At 41.1% G+C, this 18,849-nt stretch overlaps 1 protein-coding gene and 1 long non-coding RNA gene across 5 annotated transcripts in view; one reads left to right on the top strand and one right to left on the bottom strand.

The window, feature by feature from the left end:
• ppp2r5eb (protein phosphatase 2, regulatory subunit B', epsilon isoform b) overlaps nt 1–18,849 on the bottom strand; it is a 60,687-nt gene that overhangs the window by 20,611 nt on the left and 21,227 nt on the right. The gene's annotated exons all lie outside the window — the stretch shown is intronic.
• LOC130126183 (uncharacterized) lies at nt 13,062–17,396 on the top strand. Its single transcript, XR_008811712.1, has 3 exons — nt 13,062–13,156; nt 17,127–17,251; nt 17,382–17,396. It is a non-coding gene; the product is annotated as an uncharacterized LOC130126183 (long non-coding RNA).

The following is an 18,849-nucleotide window of genomic DNA, read 5'->3' as shown; positions in this document are numbered from 1 at the left end:
GAAGGCTATACGTGAAATGGCTGAGGTTAGCAGTATTCTGCAATATCTAGAAGTGAATGTCTCAGTGGTGAAAACCTTGCAGGCCAAAATGGGAGACAGATGTCGCCACCACCAATAACAAGATCGAACAAGCAGATATGTGAATTATGGATTTGGAAGTGGATAATGCACAGCTTGATAAAGAAGTTACAAAAAGACCCTGACAATCTGAGGAGCTTCAAAGGGCAGTGCAGGACACTGAAAATAGAGACAGACGTCTCAATTTTCGCTCTGTTGGTGTGAAAGAGCAATCTGAAAATGGCAACCCAAGGGAAATTTGTGAGAAGCATCACATCCGAATCATTGGGCGTAGAGCTGTCAGAAACTACATTGCAGTGTGGACGTTGCTCCTGGCTCCAGTACCTGATGTGGATCAACCACGGGGGGGTTCTTAACTGGGTTAAGGTAATATTATGTAAAACCTAGTGTAGCAATTGTCACACAAATTGTCTCATTGCCCCACTTTCGGGCTGTCTAGAGGCACAAGGCAGGGGGATTCTCTTTCCCCTCTTCTATTTGCACTATTCATCAAACCGATAGTGATAAGAAAAGAGGCAAGAATTAAGGGAGTACAGGCAGGTGGAAGAGAAACTTTCTACATGCTGATGACATTCTTTGCCTGGTTTCAGATCCAGGCTCTCAGATTTCTGGCTACAAAGTCAATATATACAAATCAGAGGTTATGACTGTGTCAAAGATATGTCGTTCAGGGCATCCAGGTAGCATAGCAGTCGATTCCATTGCCTACCAACATGGGGATCGCCGGTTCAAATCCCCGTGTTACCTCCGGCTTGGTCGGGCGTCCCTATAGGCACAATTGGCCGTGTTTGTAGGTGGGAAGCCGGGTGTGGGTATGTGTTCTGGTCGCTGCACTAGTGCCTCCTCTGGTTAGGCGGGGCGCCTGTTCGGGCAGGGGGGGGGGGGGGGTAGCGTGATCCTTCCATGCACTACGTCCCCCTGGCGAAACTCCTCACTGTCAGGTGAAAAGAAGTGGCTGATATGGCATTCAACAATGGTTAGGGCTGGCCAATACAAGTGGCTCTCATCTGGTATGAAGTCTTTAGGGGTCAAATTGTGCACTGATATTGCAGATATAACATATTAACGCGACTCCCCTCCTTACAAAGATAAAGCACAGTCTAGAGAAATGGAAGGCACTCAATCTAACCCTTTGGGGCAAGATTAACACCATTAAAATGGTGGTTGCCCACATTTCTACTACCTGTCAATGATGCTGCTGATAACAATACCTAGAGAATTTTCAAACAATATAACCAAATTATAAAGGATTATTTATGGAATGGGAATAACCCAAGGATTAGTTTATAAAAACTTTATAATACAAGAAGTAATGGTGGGCTTTCCCAACACAATGTAGAACTGTATAGTATTGCCCTTCAAACTGGCTAAACTGGCAAGACACTGGATTGACAGTAATCACCTAGGATGGACAGGAATAGAACAAGAACTTACTGCCCCCTTCAGTCCAATTGAGGCTCTATCACAAAAAAAAAAATCTCTGAATAAGCCTGGTGGCAGAGACTAATCCCAATTTTACAACACTCAAAAGAATGTCTGGGTTAAACTTCACAAATTATTAACGATTTCTCAATCTAAGAAGATAAATTCTTCATCTTGGAACTCAGTGATAATAGTGGGTGGAGAAAAAAAGTGATTTTTATTTTGCCATTCCTGGTTGCGTAGTGGTATAAGTAATATAGCTGATCTGGTCACTGATAAAACATTCAAATCTTATCAAGAAGTAGATGTACAGTTCAACCTAAAAGATAAATCGGACCTCTAGAGATATTGGCAAATAAGTAGTAGTTTGGGGAGTTGCGGAGGATAATATGGTACAGTTTTATTTTAAAATACCTGAAAATAATCATTCAGCTCCCACCTTTTACAAGCTGACTGCTAATGCGATAGTGAACCTCAGACTCATCTGGCAGAATGATTTGAATCTGAATATTGATAAAGACTCTTGGGCAAAGATCATTTCCAGTGCAGGCTGGTGTACAAGAGAAGCTTGGGGAAAATGTATACACTATAAGATACTTCAACAATACTATTTTATACCTGTCCATCTTTATAAAATGGGTTTACTAGGAAATAATTTGTGCTGGAAATGTAAAAGGCATGAAGGCGGTTTTATCCATGCAATGTGGGCCTGCCCTCTAGTTTTGCCTTTTTTGAGAGCGTTAATGAAAACAATAGAGGAGTGGTCAGGTTTACCTGTGCCTGAATCAATTTCAACTTTGCCTCTTGGGGGACAGGTCATTTTTACCCACCAAACCAGCATTTGCTCTAGCGCTAACAGGCTTTATTTCTGCTGCTAATGTTATTCTCTGTAACTGGAAAAGCCAAGTTAGACCTGAATATAGAGTGGGCTAAATTAAAGACAGAGAACGTGTCATTTGAGCTAACGATAGCCAACTTGCATAGCCATAAAAATAATAATTAAGTAAAATAAAAACCATAGTCCCCCTGGCAAAACTCCTCACTGTCAGGTGAAAAGAAGCGGCTGGCGACTCCACATGTATCGGAGGAGGCATGTGGTAGTCTACACACACCCCCCCGGATTGGCAGAGGGGGTGGAGCAGTGACCGGGAAGGCTTGGAAGAGTGAGGTAATTGGCCAGATACAAATGGGGAGAAACAGGGGGGGGGGATCACATGTGCTTGTCTGGAATCAGTTTTTGTCTTTCATAAAAGGGAAAAAACAAAACAAAACATGGCATAGGAGCCAGACACTATACTTACAAGGACTTTATTTGCCTTTTGGATGTACGTTTCATGTTACATTAATATTACGAATATTTATTTTTCAATGAGCTAACGTATAGGTGGAAGGAGTGGGCTCTTGTTTTTGCTTTATTTGTGCCACAGGGACTTTTCTTTGGTTTCCAGGTTTGATCTGTAGAATGGGTCACTTGGTGACTCCTTCAAGGATTGATGATGTCCTAACAGACTTTTGAATCATTAATGTTATGAACGCCGCAGAGATGATACTGTGCTTTTGTTTAGTCTGTGCTGTATAGGTTCTTGTTTGTTTTGTCTTTTTTTTCACTTGTTCCTTAAATTGTATTAATTAATTGTTGTATTAATGTTCCATAAAAAACTCAATAAAAACTTTAAAAAAAACAACAAAACATTACACATCATTTTTATTAGATTGTACCTACTTCATGTAAAGACAATTTCTCATCAAGTCTAGATTAGGATACTTACAAATAGCAGCAAAATTCCTTCCAAAAGGCTTTTAAAATCATAAACCGCTAAATTCTTGAGTGAGTCATCTGTTAACTGAAAAACTTTGTCCATCTTTCCAATATTTTCTCAAGGCTGTACCCCACCCTTAAACCAGCTATAAACTCATCAGGAAATTATACACAGAAACTACCAGCCAAAAGCTAGCTCTGGGTGTATATAGGAAGTTGTATTCTCTAATCTCTACAGAACTGCCACCTCACTACAAAAAAAAAAAAAGCCTTCGACATGGCCCTTCAGTAAAACATATTTCAACAGCCAGTGATAAAGTAAAGCTAAAACTATGGACAATCTGATTTAAGGTACAATTCCTAACGGCATGTGCCATCACGGCTATATGAAGTACTGTGGCAACACAAGCAGTCTACTAATAACGAGATACATAACCTACTATCTCACAATCGGTCAACATTGTGAGTATGCTTACGACAATTAAAAGCATCAAAAGGAATTGAAAGTGACGCGGCATCGGCTGCTTTTCTCATTTGCAAGCAATGAAGTGAACAACATTTACAAAGTCTGACCAAAACAATGGCAGAGGCGGAGCGGACAGGCCGCTGTGAACATCAATGGCAGATTGTACCTTTAAATAATCTGATCAAATTAATATTACTAATAACTATGATAGCTGTTTGGGTAAACACTTAAGCCCTTATAACCGTAATAACAGAAAGGTGAAAATTAACTTTATATGTGTCAACAGATTACAAGAAAAGATGATCTGGATGAATGATTAGGACAGAAAAGGATAAATGCTAAGTGAGCATTTCTTATGCTATCAACTACCACTGAAAGTCACACTATGTAACCATATCACAACCAAAAATACATTGATACCAAAAAGAAAATCATACGGGAAAAATGTTCTGACGTTTCATATCTCCCTTTTTGACCAATGTGGACAGGATTTGACTGCTCCACATCCGTCAAATGGACTCTGCGACAGACTCAAATAAACCAGGGCTGCTGGTGGTATATGGTGTTACTTGGACTGCTTGGATGTGAACAAATCCCTCTGGGTTGACATCTCCTTGGATGCAACATGCTTGCCAGGCCCTATTCTCAAGATCCAGACTGCTCAGGGGTTAAGGTGGCGAAATCATCTGTGGAGTAAATCAAATGTTTTCAGCAACCCTGATATATTGTTTGTCCGTTGTCCTTTGAGCCTGACAATCTATTTTAACGGTTAAAAGCTCATGTGGCATCTGTTTATTTTACCTTTTTTTTTTTTACATCTACCAGTCAAAGAAATGATTCTTTAGCTATAGTTGCTCCACTCTTCCAGCTTCTCTGGCCTGTAAAACCAACTAGGGATGGCATTGTGGCCAAAATCTTCTATCACGCTACATGTAGTTTTATATCACGGTAACGGTACATATCACGATACATTAATTGTTTTGTAAATTCAATTAATAAACGGTTTAAAACAACGTAGTGATGACAGTCATGCGACACTGCAGAGTAGTTTTCTGTTTGGTGTCGGATTTTCGAAATCAAAACCATGTCTACACGACAGAAGTCGCACCCCTTTTAGTAACAAGTTCTTCTCCCTCATCTTTGGTTGGTTGGGATGCACTCTCCTCCTCCATGTTTCCTTGTCGCTCTCGTGTCTTCTTGAGTTTTATGGCGGTTGGCAATGTTATGGTGCATTATCGCCACCATCTGGTATGAGTATGTGCTGTTGCCGAAATCACATGAACCAGCTCCTGCAGTTGAAACAACATTGCCAAATCTCTACCGTAGGACATATTTCTATCGTCAATGGTATATGCTGTCATATTGCACAACACGAAAACCAACCAATATTTTCCACAATGGTGTTGACACCCTGACACAGCTTAATGGTGAAAGGCCATACTTGCTACTGCAGTCTCATTTACTACCCTGAAATACAAGTGAACAAGAAACTGCCATTTAAAATTCCAAGTCTGACGGGAAATAAGTTCAAAGGTCCCATGAAATGAAAAAAATATTTTCATTATCGTTTATTCTTATCTGCGCTTTAGACTATATATATATATATATATATATTCAACATTATGTTTAAGAAATTCATAAAACTAATTAGAGCTGGGTAATATATCAACATTATATCAATATCGTGATGAGACTAGATATTGTCTGGGATTTGGGATATCGTAATATGGTGATATGGCACAAGTGCTGTCTTTTCCTGGTTTTGAAGGCTGCATTACAGTAAAGTTATACAATTTTATGAACTTAGCAGACTGTTCTATTATTTGCCTTTACCTTTACTTATTATATAGGCATTACTGACGATTATCAAAAATATGATTGTGTGTTTTGTAAAAGCACCAACTGTCATCCCCACAACATCGACAGAGGTGTTTGGTCCAAAAATATTGGGATATTTGATTTTGTCCACATCATACAGCCCTACAACAAATAATTTTTGTGTTTCTTGGAATCATGTTTTTCTCTTCTTGTCAAATACAATAGTTTCTTTTTGTAACATCATCTTGTGGACACACACTAACAAAAATGTTCAATGAATTGGGAGTGAGCTTAAGAGAGGAAGAGCGATCTTCTACCACCAAATTGAAACTAGCCAAAAGTATACTGATGTCCACATTCTTCTACAAAATGCCTGGCCATTATTGGCTGAAAATCAAATCCATCTCCCTCCCTTCACGAAACCCCAACCAGTGTGTTTCATTCGGACATGCCAAATCGCAGAAGTATGAAGTTCTGTTTCATGGAACCTTTAAACAGGATGAAAATATGCGAGAGGGTCAACGTGTAAGAAGAAGGTCAAGTCAAGTCAATTTTCTTTGTACAGCCCAATATCACACATTACAAATTTGCCTCAAGGGGCTTTACGGCAACACAACATCCTTGCTTCAGATAAGGAACAACTCCCTAAAAAAAAACCAAAAACATAAGGGTGAAAAATCCTGATGACAGGCCTAGTTTTTGTTTCCCTTTGTTTCCGTTACAGTTTTCTAAAGCGTTCTTGGACCCTGATGTTCTGAAAATAATAACAATAATAATAGCAATAAAAAAACTAATCCACTGGTGATCTCGGATCATTGCTCACAGCGGGTCGCGGAACCATACAAACGTCACTGTTTGTTAGGAGGCAAATGGGTCTCACATCAACACTGCTATTCTGAGATACTTTATGAGTGCAGGCCCTGGCCCTGTGGCGAGACTAATGCTCAACCATGGCCTCAGCCTGTGCCCGGCCCTCTCCTCCCTCCCAGCTCTGGTTCTGAGCTGTGGGGGGACTCTCATCTGGGCTCCCTTGGCAGAGGAAGAGAGAAGTTGCTGTTGCTTAATTAGTGGTGGAAAAAGGCTTAGCATCTCACAGAACGAAGAGGAGGAGACAGAGGGACAGAGACAGGCAGACAGAGCGAGAGGGAGGGAGGGAGGTCTGCTGGCTCACCATAGGAACTGCTCTAACTTCGGCCTATTACATAACAGTGTCAACCTATCAAACACAGGGTTAGGATTGAGCCAAGAGCCGACAAAGGTGCACCCGTGTCCCACAGAAATTCTGCATCTCTATATGCATCATAAGTTGGAGGACCTTTCACCTCTTTTCAAAACGCTTTACAAGATGTCAAAAATGTAGAGGAGGCAATGAAAAGGCAACTTAGTTTCTCTTGGTTCCGGAAAAGGCGCTGCAGAAAACTAACCTTTTAATCCGCCAGACACAGCAGCTGATGGACTCCTCTGTACACCAAAACTTTCCAATATTTACAATATGTTTACCAGACAACCATGAATTTTATTTTATAAAACAGAAAACATCCAGATGATGACTGGTTAGTTCCAAAAGCAGCTGGCAGACAAACCTACCAGCTGATGGTAATTTCACACATGCCCGTCAGAACCACTCACATTATAAAAGCACAATATAACATACAGGAGTTACCAAGTAGACAGTAATTTTCATTGAGTGAGAAAAACAGGACCTCACCTACAGTGAAATGGGATAAGAGTAGGGGTGTGAGAAAATATCGATACACTTGAATATCGCGATATTATGTTTTGTGACGCTGTATCGCTTCTCAAAAAACACTATCAATTTTTAATTAATAGTTTATAGGCAAAGAATCATGGTAGACAGTGGTTCGTGTTGTAATCTATCTTCAGCCATTTGATTCTTCCACTCCAACCCAACAACGCAAACTGAGATAGGAAGTAGCGTAAACACAAAGCACACAGGCCTATGAAATTGCAATATATCACCTTGCTTACAGTATCGCAATATATCAAATCGTAACCCCTGTATCGTCACATGTATCTTATCGCCACATTCTTGCCAACACATAGCCCTAGATGAGATACGTTAAAGTATGGGTAATAGATTACACATATTCTACAAACATGAAACCAACAATCCTCTGCTGTATTTATTTGAGCAGAGTGGTGTACAATGTGGTTGGAGCTGGGATCAGAACCTTCCACGTGCCAAACACTGATAAATATTGGCCGTGGTTGACTGGTTAGTTTAATCTGTCTAATATGCTTGTTGGCTGGTAAAATGGTTAAGATGGCTGGTAAGTCTGCTGGATTTACCAAGCACTGAAGCTTATGAATGACAAAAAAAGAGACCCTGTAACACCGACGGCAGCTGGGGCAGAAGAAGTTTCCAACCATCACTTAATAGTTATTGCTTAATTGCCCTTGAGCAAGGCTCCTCAGTAATGCTGTGGAGTTGTTCAGTGTTTGACAGCAACATTCCGCAGTTGTACTGGGAGGCGACCAGGTGTGAATGTGTGTAGCTGGGTAGGGATGGAAAAGAGCATAGGCGCTGACCAGTCATTACAACGTAAATAAATACTACAAAAGCACTGAACAAATGAATGGATAGAGAGACAGCGAGATGATAGATAGATAGATAGATAGCTGGAGCTATATAATACCCACATGACTACAGATGTTTTGGGGTTTTGAAATCCCTACAGCTAAAAACAAAATAAAATCCCATGGAAACACCACAGGATATACTTAAGCAATATTACACAACAGGGTGTGCTTTACCACCATTATTGGCATGATAGTGATGCAGTCAGGACCAAGGGGCTTAAGCCGAGCTCCGTAAGCCTCACTGAAATAAAGCACACCCTCTCATGTAATATTGCGATTACACAACAGTTACCAACAAAATAAAAATATAATCAAAAAGATAATAATAATAAAAATAAAATAAATAATAAAATAAAAAAGATTTTTATCAAATTCAAATACTCAAATCAAGACACAATCAAAATGTGTTCATATTGTGGGGCAATTTGCTCAACATAAGAAAAAAATGGCTGGGGTTATCCATTTCCCTGGAAATACATACGGTCTGACTAATACCTGGAAAACAATCAGTCATGACAATAGACTCCTATGTAATGAAACCTAGTTTACTACTCAAGCAAGTAGGCCGACCCTTAGTAACACTAGAGACAAGACGATTTCTATTCCTGGTTGAGTCAGCTAGCCAACTTGAGCTAATGCTTTCTAGAGATTGCGGGATTTTCCAAACTGAATAAATACCACACATAAACACAAAACTGCCTTGCTAGCTCAATCTGGTAACTATGGTATCTGCTGAAAAAAAAAAAAAAAGTTTTTTCAATGGACAGATTTAGCTACTACTTCCGTGAACTTCACATGCATTTTTAACTAGTAGCGCCAACGGCGGCGTAATATTTATAGTGATGAGGCATTTTTCATTTGAGCATGGCTAGGTGTACTGTCATACTGACTTGATCATGTTCTAAATGTCTACTTGACCAATCAGATTTGCTTGGTTGGAACTACCTGTTGTATAATAAAAGGTGAGATTCTCAAATGAGATCATTCATAGCAAGTTTCTTCGTTTGGCGTGGACAAACAATATTACCAGAAACTACCACTACTTTCGGCTGCTCCCGTTAGGGGTCGCCACATTGGATCAGCCGTTTCCATTCCTTCCTGCCTTCTGCATCTTCCTCTGTCACACCAGCCACCTGCATGTCCTCCCTCACCACATCCATAAACCTCCTCTTTGGCCTTCCTCTTTTCCTCTTCCCTGGCAGCTCCATATTCAGCATCCTTCTTCCTATATACCCAGCATCTCTCCTCCACACATGTCCAAGCCATCTCAATCTTGCCTCTCTTGCTTTGTCTCCAAACCGTCCAACTTGAGCGGTCTCTCTAATATAATCATTCCTAAACCTTATCCTTCTTCATCACTTCCAATGAAAATCTTAGCATCTTCAACTCTACCACCTCCAGCTCCGCCTCCTGTCTTTTCGTCAGTGCCACTGTCTCCAAACCATATAACATAGCTGGTCTCACCTTCTCTTTAACTCTTGCTGGTACCCTTCTGTCGCAAATCACTCCCGACACTCTTCTCCACCCAAAAAATAATATTAGTAGAATACCAACCACAAAGTTTTGTAGGCAGATAAGCAGCCACACTTATTTGCCTCCTTGCCTTCTATTTAGCATTGCTATGTAGTCGCTATACCTGAAGCAATGCTACACATCCATACTTAGATTGGCTGGTCCCTTGCCATATTTTCTGATATGTGTATCCTTTTATGGGATGTGCAGTTGAGCCTAAACATTTATAAGGGGAGGGATTGGTTTGAGCTATAAAGGTGAGTGGCAACCTAGGGAAAAAGACAGTCTCAGCTGAATACAGAAGACACAAACAAATCAAATGGAACACTTACAAATTAGAAGTTCATCAATCCACTATCTCTCTTTCGCCTATTACAATGGCTTTTAAAAAGATCAAGGTGAAAATCTATCATAATCTGCACTGACGGTGACAGGAGCCAGGACTAAGAGCCACAACAGACACACTCATACTACAAATAGAGACAGGCTGATATCACAAATACAGACAGGATCACAGCTTAGCTGGGAGGGATATCTCACCACTAAACAGCACTAGAGTCAAGTAATTCAAAAGCTTGCTGACATAGTGGGTTTAAGTCTGACAGAGTTACTCAGTCAGACACGTCGGACAGATCCCTACTTTCAAGACCTCAAACTGAAGCTTGAATACATGAATACAACTGCTCATATTCATACTGGTAAAACCACAACCAGCTACCAAGCCACTGCTGGTAAATTATGGTTGTGGCTGTTAAGTTTTATTGCCATATGAGCCACGCTAACAGGTAACCCCCACCCCCATGAGTTATGTCCACATGAAAGAAAGAAAAAAGAGACAGGGACAGAATAACTGATAGTCCCATTGTTTGAATTGATAGATGGGTATTGATAACTGATAGCCAATAGTTATCAGAACCAAAGTAAAAAAAAAAGATGTGGTAATTCTTTTTAAGTTAACAGGCAGAGATGGCCAATCGACCAAATTGCACTTAGTGAACTGATGCCATGAATTCTAGATATGGACTTTGAAACTTGAATAAAACATGTTAACAATTTCCAGAGTGGACTGATTTAGCACTTCTGCAAATAAACCAATTTTGAGGTGTTATTCTACTACAAAGACCTGAGATGTGGGAAAATATAGCCTCATAGGTTGAGTGCACTGTAGAAGGTGGGAAGTGTCAGCTTCCTCTCCTGCCTTCAGGACAGTAGAATCTGATTCACTGCTGTACTCGACTATTCTTAGATAATGTCGTTTTGCAACAAGCACCAGTGATTTTTAGTGGAAATGCAAGTCTAGGAAAGGAAACTTAGGTAGGTGTAGGGTGACAAGACAACACACTCTTAAGGGCAACCCAAACACACACGTACACACACACACACACACACACACACACACACACACACACACACACACACACACACACACACACACACACACACACACACACACACACACACAGTCATGCAGCCAGTTCGCCTGTGTGGGGGGAAAGCCCCTGGTCTCTAAAAGCAGTTAGTGTCTGTGACCAGGCAATTGGGCTTGGGTTACAACAGCAGAAAGAGTGAGCAACTCAGACAGATGGGCTCAGCAGGTGACTGGGCCATGGCCTGAAGGTCAGTATATAGGATATTATGTATTTTATGTATGCGTGTGCGCACGCATACACAGTAGTTTAGTGGATCAATGAGTCAGACGAACAGCATTATAGATGGGAGTTCTGTCAGGGCACTGTGACATTCGCATGCCATACTGTGGGTTGTCTGTAGTTAAACTACATGGAGAAAAGTTGTCAGACTTTGCATGCCTATTTTGCACATTCACACAGTTCCACACATTCTCACCTAGGAGCCTGGCTGGAGCACTTCAGATAAGTGCCTCGGCTTAGCAGGTTTTACTCACTCATATCCCTCACTGGCCCAAGGAATCAGAGCATTACCTTTCTGGTTAAAAGCAATCCCATCTCACCTCAATACCGCCAATCCTGAAGCTGATTGTAAAATGGGTCATTTAAGATCATGCTACTTTTGCACTAAACCCCTCTTGATAGGACAATAGCTTAAGTTACAATAATTGAAATGTAAATTGTCACAGAAAAACTACTGACTGGCGGCACCCACGTATTACACAAAATTGAAATTTCCAGAAAAGTTAACTTCGAAACTTCAGACGAACTCAAAAGTTTCGACACAATCTAGTTGATCCCGGGGGGGCTAATCAAAGGAAATAAGCAGTAAAACAAGGGAAAGAAACTTGTTTGTCCACCGGCCACTGTTTTATCTATTTCAACATTCATGCTACTTCACTTTTCATCCAGCTGTGTTATGAGTTTAGGAATAGAGCTTTTAAAACGATGGCAATTTATCTTCCAGAATCTTCCAGAGTGGCTGGTGGAGCAGACAAACCTAGCAGTCACAACCAAAATTTATGTGCATTTTTCTAAAATTTCTCATCTTGGGGAACACCTGTCTGTTACAGAAAATTAGCTGAACTCCATTAGCATGAGCTGTGATTTAATCTATGCGGGAGACATAAACCACAGAAGTAACAATTTATTTTTCTTATTCAAATTTCTGCTTCTTCTGCAAGCTTTTTTATGATAATGAAAGGATGTATACACATATACTTCTGATTCAGAATACCAACCGCGCCTTAATCTTAATTCCTATTGAAGAGCAGGGAAATGCAGTAGTCAGTACCAGGCTCATGGACCACCGAGGTTAATTGAACATTACATAAAGGATTACAGTGAAAGAGCAGATACAAGCTGACAGTCATAGCATCTGCTCTGCTCAGTAGTCAAACTACGGTGACACAGACCCTGTGACATGGCATTAGCTGTCATGGCAAATCTCCCTTGCAAGATATTCAACGGTCATGAGACCCTATATTGAGAAATATTACACAGAAAACATGCCTTGTTCTGACCCCCCCCCCACACACACACACACATTCTACTGCACGTGTACACTGTACTCCTTCCATAAATTCAGTTTGGTTCACGTATGCAAGAAGTGTGGTAGTAAATACACATGTACACTTCGAATATTTAGCCATTAATACACATGTACACTTTGAATATTTAGCCATTATGCTGACATTCTTATCCACAGCACGAGCACAATTCCCGGATTACCAACATTACTACCAATTAGGGTTGGGTACCGTTCACATTTGAACTGATACTGGTACCCAATGGTACCTTTTTTTTTCCCGTACATTACTCTCTCTGTAATAACAACAATGTAATTTCAGCTGTAAAAAAATAAGTCCAAACGTCTCAGTTTCAACATTGTTATCCATCTATCTATCTATTTTGGCATTTATTTAGAAAATTTTGTTGTAACACACCACACAAAATAAAACTCCTCCCTACCTCCCTCCCCCCTCCCAAACCCTCCCCTAGAACCTCCAGCCTGTCACAGTCACCAGGGCATAGACGCTGTCGTGTGTGTCTCGGAGGAAGAACATATCCTGATCTAGGAGTCATAGCAGCGAGGTCAGTTATTGTAGCGGGGTTGGGGAAATGGGGGGAAAAATTGGATTAAAAAAAAAAACCCAAACAAACAATTTTTGGCTCGCCATTGTACTGACTGCATTGGACTTGAACAAGCTCTTGGTTTTGGGAGGGGTAATGTAGTCTTGCTTGCTCTCTCTTTCTCTCCAACATGTACTCTCTCACCCAGATGCGCACTTGTAACAAGTGGTAAACTAGGAGAGAGTTTTCAAAAGGTTCACAAGGAGTCTTATCAAAATTTATTTTAATTCACAACACAACCTGCTCTCAAGGTACCAAAATCTGGCACAGATTGCACTAACAGAGTAGGTACTCTGTAGTACCGATGTAATTTGGTTGGTACCCTTAAAGTATCGAGTTCGGTACCCAACCTTACTACCAATTATCAATCCTTGGCCACTAAAAGGTAAGAGCCACTTGTACCATGACCAAACCGACACAGCACCGAGGGCGGTCTGACAGGATGCGGAAGAGGGGCAGGCTAAGCTAACTGCTAGTCCATGCAGACTGGCAGTTCTGACAACACCGAGGGCGGTCTGGCGGTAGCCTAGCCTGGCATTGACTGTGTTGAAGGTGTCGTAATGTGGAGTGCGGGGAGGTGTGTTGAAGGTGTCTGGCTGGGAGAGCTGGCGTTGGATCAGCTGGGGGAGCCTGGTGTGCTGCGTCCAGTGGGCCCAAGGACCATGAACCTCCCCGGAGCTGCACCTGAAGAGGAAGCTCCGAGGGCGGTCTGACAGGATGCAGAAGCGGGGCAGGCTAAGCTAACTGCTAGTCCATACAGACCGGCAGTTATGACAGTCATCCTGGCTGGCGTTAGTGCTCTTGGACAGTGAAACATTTTTTTTTGTTGATATATTGGATATATAGTTTTGTAGTTTGGATATATTTGTGTTTGTAGTTTGGATATGTGTTTTTGTCTTTGTGTTGCACTGCTGTGGGAAACGATATTTCATTTCATTTCATGTACGCAAGTGCATGAAATGAAATGACAAATGTTCCTGATTCCTGTACCACACCCATTATAAGCTCAGTTTGCTTACAACATCCTGATATAGCCCCATTACTCGAGTTGATCCAGCACAGGTACAGCTATGTTCTGGTAATTACACTAAATACCTATAAAAGACCCAGTATGACAACAGTTTGGTAGGTATACTGCCCTTAGTAGATACATGTGTAATGGAAAAACTCATAACATATAAATATATATTGGTGACCCAGATACACGCTACCCGTGCCCATATCCCTGCGTTCTCAGGTCTCATATATGCACCACTCTGAGGCAGTAGGGCCCTGTCAATCATTAACAGAACCAGTCGTCCTTGGTAAACTTTGCTCCCTGCTACAGTTGGTAACAACGCTAAAAGCCAGGTTGCAAAGGACTACGAGAGAACAGAGGCCCGGGGCACTTTCATGCCAGCATTTAGTTAACAAGGTGTCAATGGCATTGTCCACCCACCCCTTCCACATTATGCACTCTGCCTCACCTAAAAACACGGATTGCCAAGGTTTAGGCAAGCTCCTTGTTGGAGCAAAACATTGATGACAGCCAGATTTAAGAATCATACCTTAACTGCATTAGAAAATGTGATGGTTAACCAAAGTCTGTGTATCTCAATGGGTAGAGCATGACAAGAGCGCTTGCGGGCTATAGCTGATGGCTAATCTTGTTTGTTATTTACAAATTCTCACCTATTTATTTCCAGTCATCTGTTGTATAGCCAATGAGAAGATTATATAACAGCAAAATAAAAATACTTGATACATCAAGTACGGCCAAAGTCTGTAATGAAAGCATGGTGACTGTGAGCTGTATGTGATGTGCTTCAGCTGTTGAATTTTCGCAACATTATCCAGGATAGAGCTCAATTAAGATATGCAATTAAAAGCTGCACATATCGCCCATTTTCAGTGTTATTCTGTAAGCCAAAATCTGTATTTCATAATGGGTGCAAGGCAAAAAATAAATAAATAAATAAATAAATAAATAAATAAATAAATAAATAAAAAACAAAAAAAACAAAAAACAAAACAAAAACCTAATTAGGCTCAATTTACCAATACTTGTGTTCATACCTATGTTAGTCTGATGACAAGGACTAACTTTTTGTCCATTCCCTTTGCCAAATGAAATCAAGAAAGTCAAACATAACATAGTGTGGGACTTTTGCATCAGTTTAAAAGTGTAAACCATAAAGAGGAAACTTTTGGTGGAGAGCCCTTAATACCTGGGTAAGCTTGGGGGTCTGGTGATTAGAAAGATCATCCTGTAGCTGAAAGAAAACAAGGGCAGATGGTTGGAACCACACAACAGCCATGTGCCCTGCTAAAGTGTCCTTTAGCGAGACATTGAACTTCCTACCTGCTCACTCAGCGCAAGTCACTCTGTATGAGAGCAACAGCTAAAAGTCTGAAATGTAAAAGGTAAAAATGTAGCCACTCAGTTGTGATTAAGTGGGGCAGTCCATACAAAGGGCTTTGTTCATGGTCCCAGGTGAGAGAGCCAGGGCACTTACAGGAGCCACATAGCAGGAATTCCAGAAATGATGAGCACCACTAAGCAAAGGCCAACATAACAAAGAACAGCAGGAACGACACCTGCCCTGTATCTTGCATCATAGCACACCAGTCTCTTCTGCAAAGTTCTCCTCACAGAACTGAAAAAATAAACAAACAAATAAAGGAAAGAAACTGTGCGTGCCCACATGCTGGTCAATCAATTACAGCATGGTCAATTTTGTTGAGTGTGATTGTCTTTGAGCGTGTCTGCATACATCAAATATGTGTGCCTTCTGTGTGTGCATGTGGTGTTTGTGCGTTTAAGAGAGTTTGTCATGGTTGACTAGTATGAATGTGTGTGTGTGTGTGTGTGTGTGTGTGTGTGTGTGCATGAGACAGAGAGAGAGAGAGAGAGACAGAGAGGGAAAGGCTCCCTTGACATGTGCTCGAATCCATTTCTGTAGTTCAACCCGTCCATAATGTCAACACTCCATCTACTACAAACCCAACAACATTCCTCTAAGCAGAATCACAGGGCACGAATGCACTACTTTCACCTGTGAACTTTCCATTCTCCTCACTCTGCCTGTAACCAAGTGAAAGCACTTCTTCTGCACCATCCCAAGTCAATTTATAAGTGTACCTTTCTGCTAGCCACACAGAAATAACAGTTCTCGGCAGAGGAAGCTCAAGCATTAGCAGCGGCAGGCCTTCAGAGTCAGTGCTAACTATAACACCTCATGCTCTTGTGCTACCCAGTGCGCCTGCATGCACACAGAGACATATATGTATATATATATATATATAAATATATCTACACACACACACACAGATGCCTGTATATCTATATACACATCCTGTCACTCACTCAGTCAGTATCTTGTTTCCCCGTTAGTTCCACTGCTAATAAATGACGGTCTAATCAGTCAATTTTTGGGCCGACCAGAGTTAAACGTGTGGAGAGGAAAAGTCAGGAGGACCCACACTTCTTCTTTGGCGTGTTTGGAGTGAACAGGGCTGGAAAAATGTAAAGGGACACCGCACAGATCAAGTTTCCCTCGACGGGAGGGGAGGAAAAGGGGGCGCTTCACTGGCCAAACAGAGACCAGGAGCAACCATGAAGAAGTGGGAAGACTGTGTGTGTGTGTGTGTGTGTGTGTGTGTGTGTGTGTGTGTGTGTGTGTGTGTGTGTGTGTGTGTGTGTTTGTGTGTCTCAGGTGGTATTGTACATCCCTGTCTCTCTCCCTTTCCATTTCTGCTCCTCAGTTTTTTTTTTTTTTAAAGGAAGGCTGTGCAAGGGTATTAGTGGTGTCGGGTAGGATCACTGATCAGTCCTCCCCTCTACCTGTAGTGTTTGTGTTGTGTGTGCACAAAATTCTGGCCTAGAATGGAGACCACCCTTTCAAATTGCGACAAACTAAACTGAAACTACCCCTTGTCTGCCATCATACAGATACAACTCCACTGCTTTGTGAAGGGGGAAGACACATCTTCAGGAGACCTGGAAGGAGGAATCGTGACGTCACTTTGGGCAGGACCGAAAACTGGCTTTTCTTTTTAGCTCACCTACAGTGGCTGGTAAGCTCCAAAATTAACTGGCCACTTTAACTGTTTTACCAGCCTAATTCATTCTGAAATATAGGGGAACCTCTTGAAAGTGGCTGATGTACCAGCGTTTGGCTTTGTGCTCCTTTTCTATCCAATACAGGAAACACAGACGGAGTGTGTGAGAGTGGATCCATGTTGGTATCAACAGGTCACTGTGTTGAATAACTGACCAGATGAGTGAAGACTCATCCTTATGTGTCCTAAAGCTGTATGATGATAGCTAAAACAATATTCCTGATTACTTTTCCAGATATTGTGTTTACAGTTAGTCTTGATGAACTATGTAAAGAAATTAACAGCACTTTTGGTATCTTTTTTAACATGTAAACCATTTGACGGCAACAGACATTCTGAATGAAATGAAGTGCTGACAGACAGATTTTCTCTGACTTTTCAATGTGAAAATATAAATTAAAATAAACAAAAACCTGAGCTGTGGTCATGTGTCCTTCAGAGGAGGGAGTTTAACACAAATCAGATGCAAAATGTTAAGAAATTGTGGCTGTTTCAGCCTATTTTTTACTGGCAGGGAAAGAGGACAAGAGAGACAGATGAAGACTGGAGAGGACCAAAATGATAGTGCCAAGTGGAGAGGAAAGAAAGGAAAAGCGTTACAATAAGAACAGATATAAGTGAATAGCAGAGAGGAGAGCTGTCCTTGTTTGCCCTGCATCTTGAAGCCTTCTTCTGTGCCCTCCCCTTATTCCCTCCCTTCTTCTGCCATGGCACATTAAAGGCTTCGTAATCATTCCTCCAGGCCTCTATCTAGCTTCATCACTATGCTTCACCCTCTTGCTCTATTCCTGCTGCTCTTGTTCTACCTCAGTGGGGGAATATCCCTCATGCCATGTGATGCAGCGCATCATCATAGTGAAGCACTAATTGTTATATTAACTGTACGGTAAATTAATTCAGTAACTCAACTATTCAGTTATTTCATCACATGATTTATTGTTCCATCCAAGTAATCTGATTGGTCAAGGGTCAAGTTTGCATTCAATACATGCTTATATTTCCCATAAGACATGGCTAGTCATGCTTTGATTGTTGTTGCCAACTCTTAGGGTGACCAGGGATTCTGACTAATTCTATGGTTTTACTGTGTATGTTAACTACTTTGTGGAAAACTTTGACTGTAAACAAGCCTTTGCATGAAAGATAAACCATCCCTGCAAACAGTCTTTCTGTGATTATGGAAATATTCAATCTTTCAACCTGCCAAATGTAGATGTAGCCATTGTCAATACAAAATATGTCCTCCTTAGTGTTATCGTTGTGATGATAATTATATTATGTTGATATCTATATTGTCTGAATATAATTGGAGTTCTTTATGTATATTTTGTACAGCCATGTGGCGCTGAGCTCATTTCAAAATTTGCGTCTTCATGTACGGTGAGAACGCTTAGCAAATCAGCATACAGTCTTATACTGACAGTCAGCACAGCTCCACTGAGGCATACACGCCTTCACCCAAAATGAGTAAAACACAAGTTAATACAAAGATAGTACGTATATCAAGTCTATGATTCACCATCTCCATATTCAAATGTGAGGCTGCACCCTAG

The sequence above is a fragment of the Lampris incognitus genome, chromosome 16, assembly GCF_029633865.1.
Source record: "Lampris incognitus isolate fLamInc1 chromosome 16, fLamInc1.hap2, whole genome shotgun sequence".
In the NCBI taxonomy this organism is placed as follows: domain Eukaryota; kingdom Metazoa; phylum Chordata; class Actinopteri; order Lampriformes; family Lampridae; genus Lampris; species Lampris incognitus.
The sequence above is the reverse complement of the archived record's forward strand: the minus strand, read 5'-3'. Positions and strand labels throughout refer to the sequence as shown.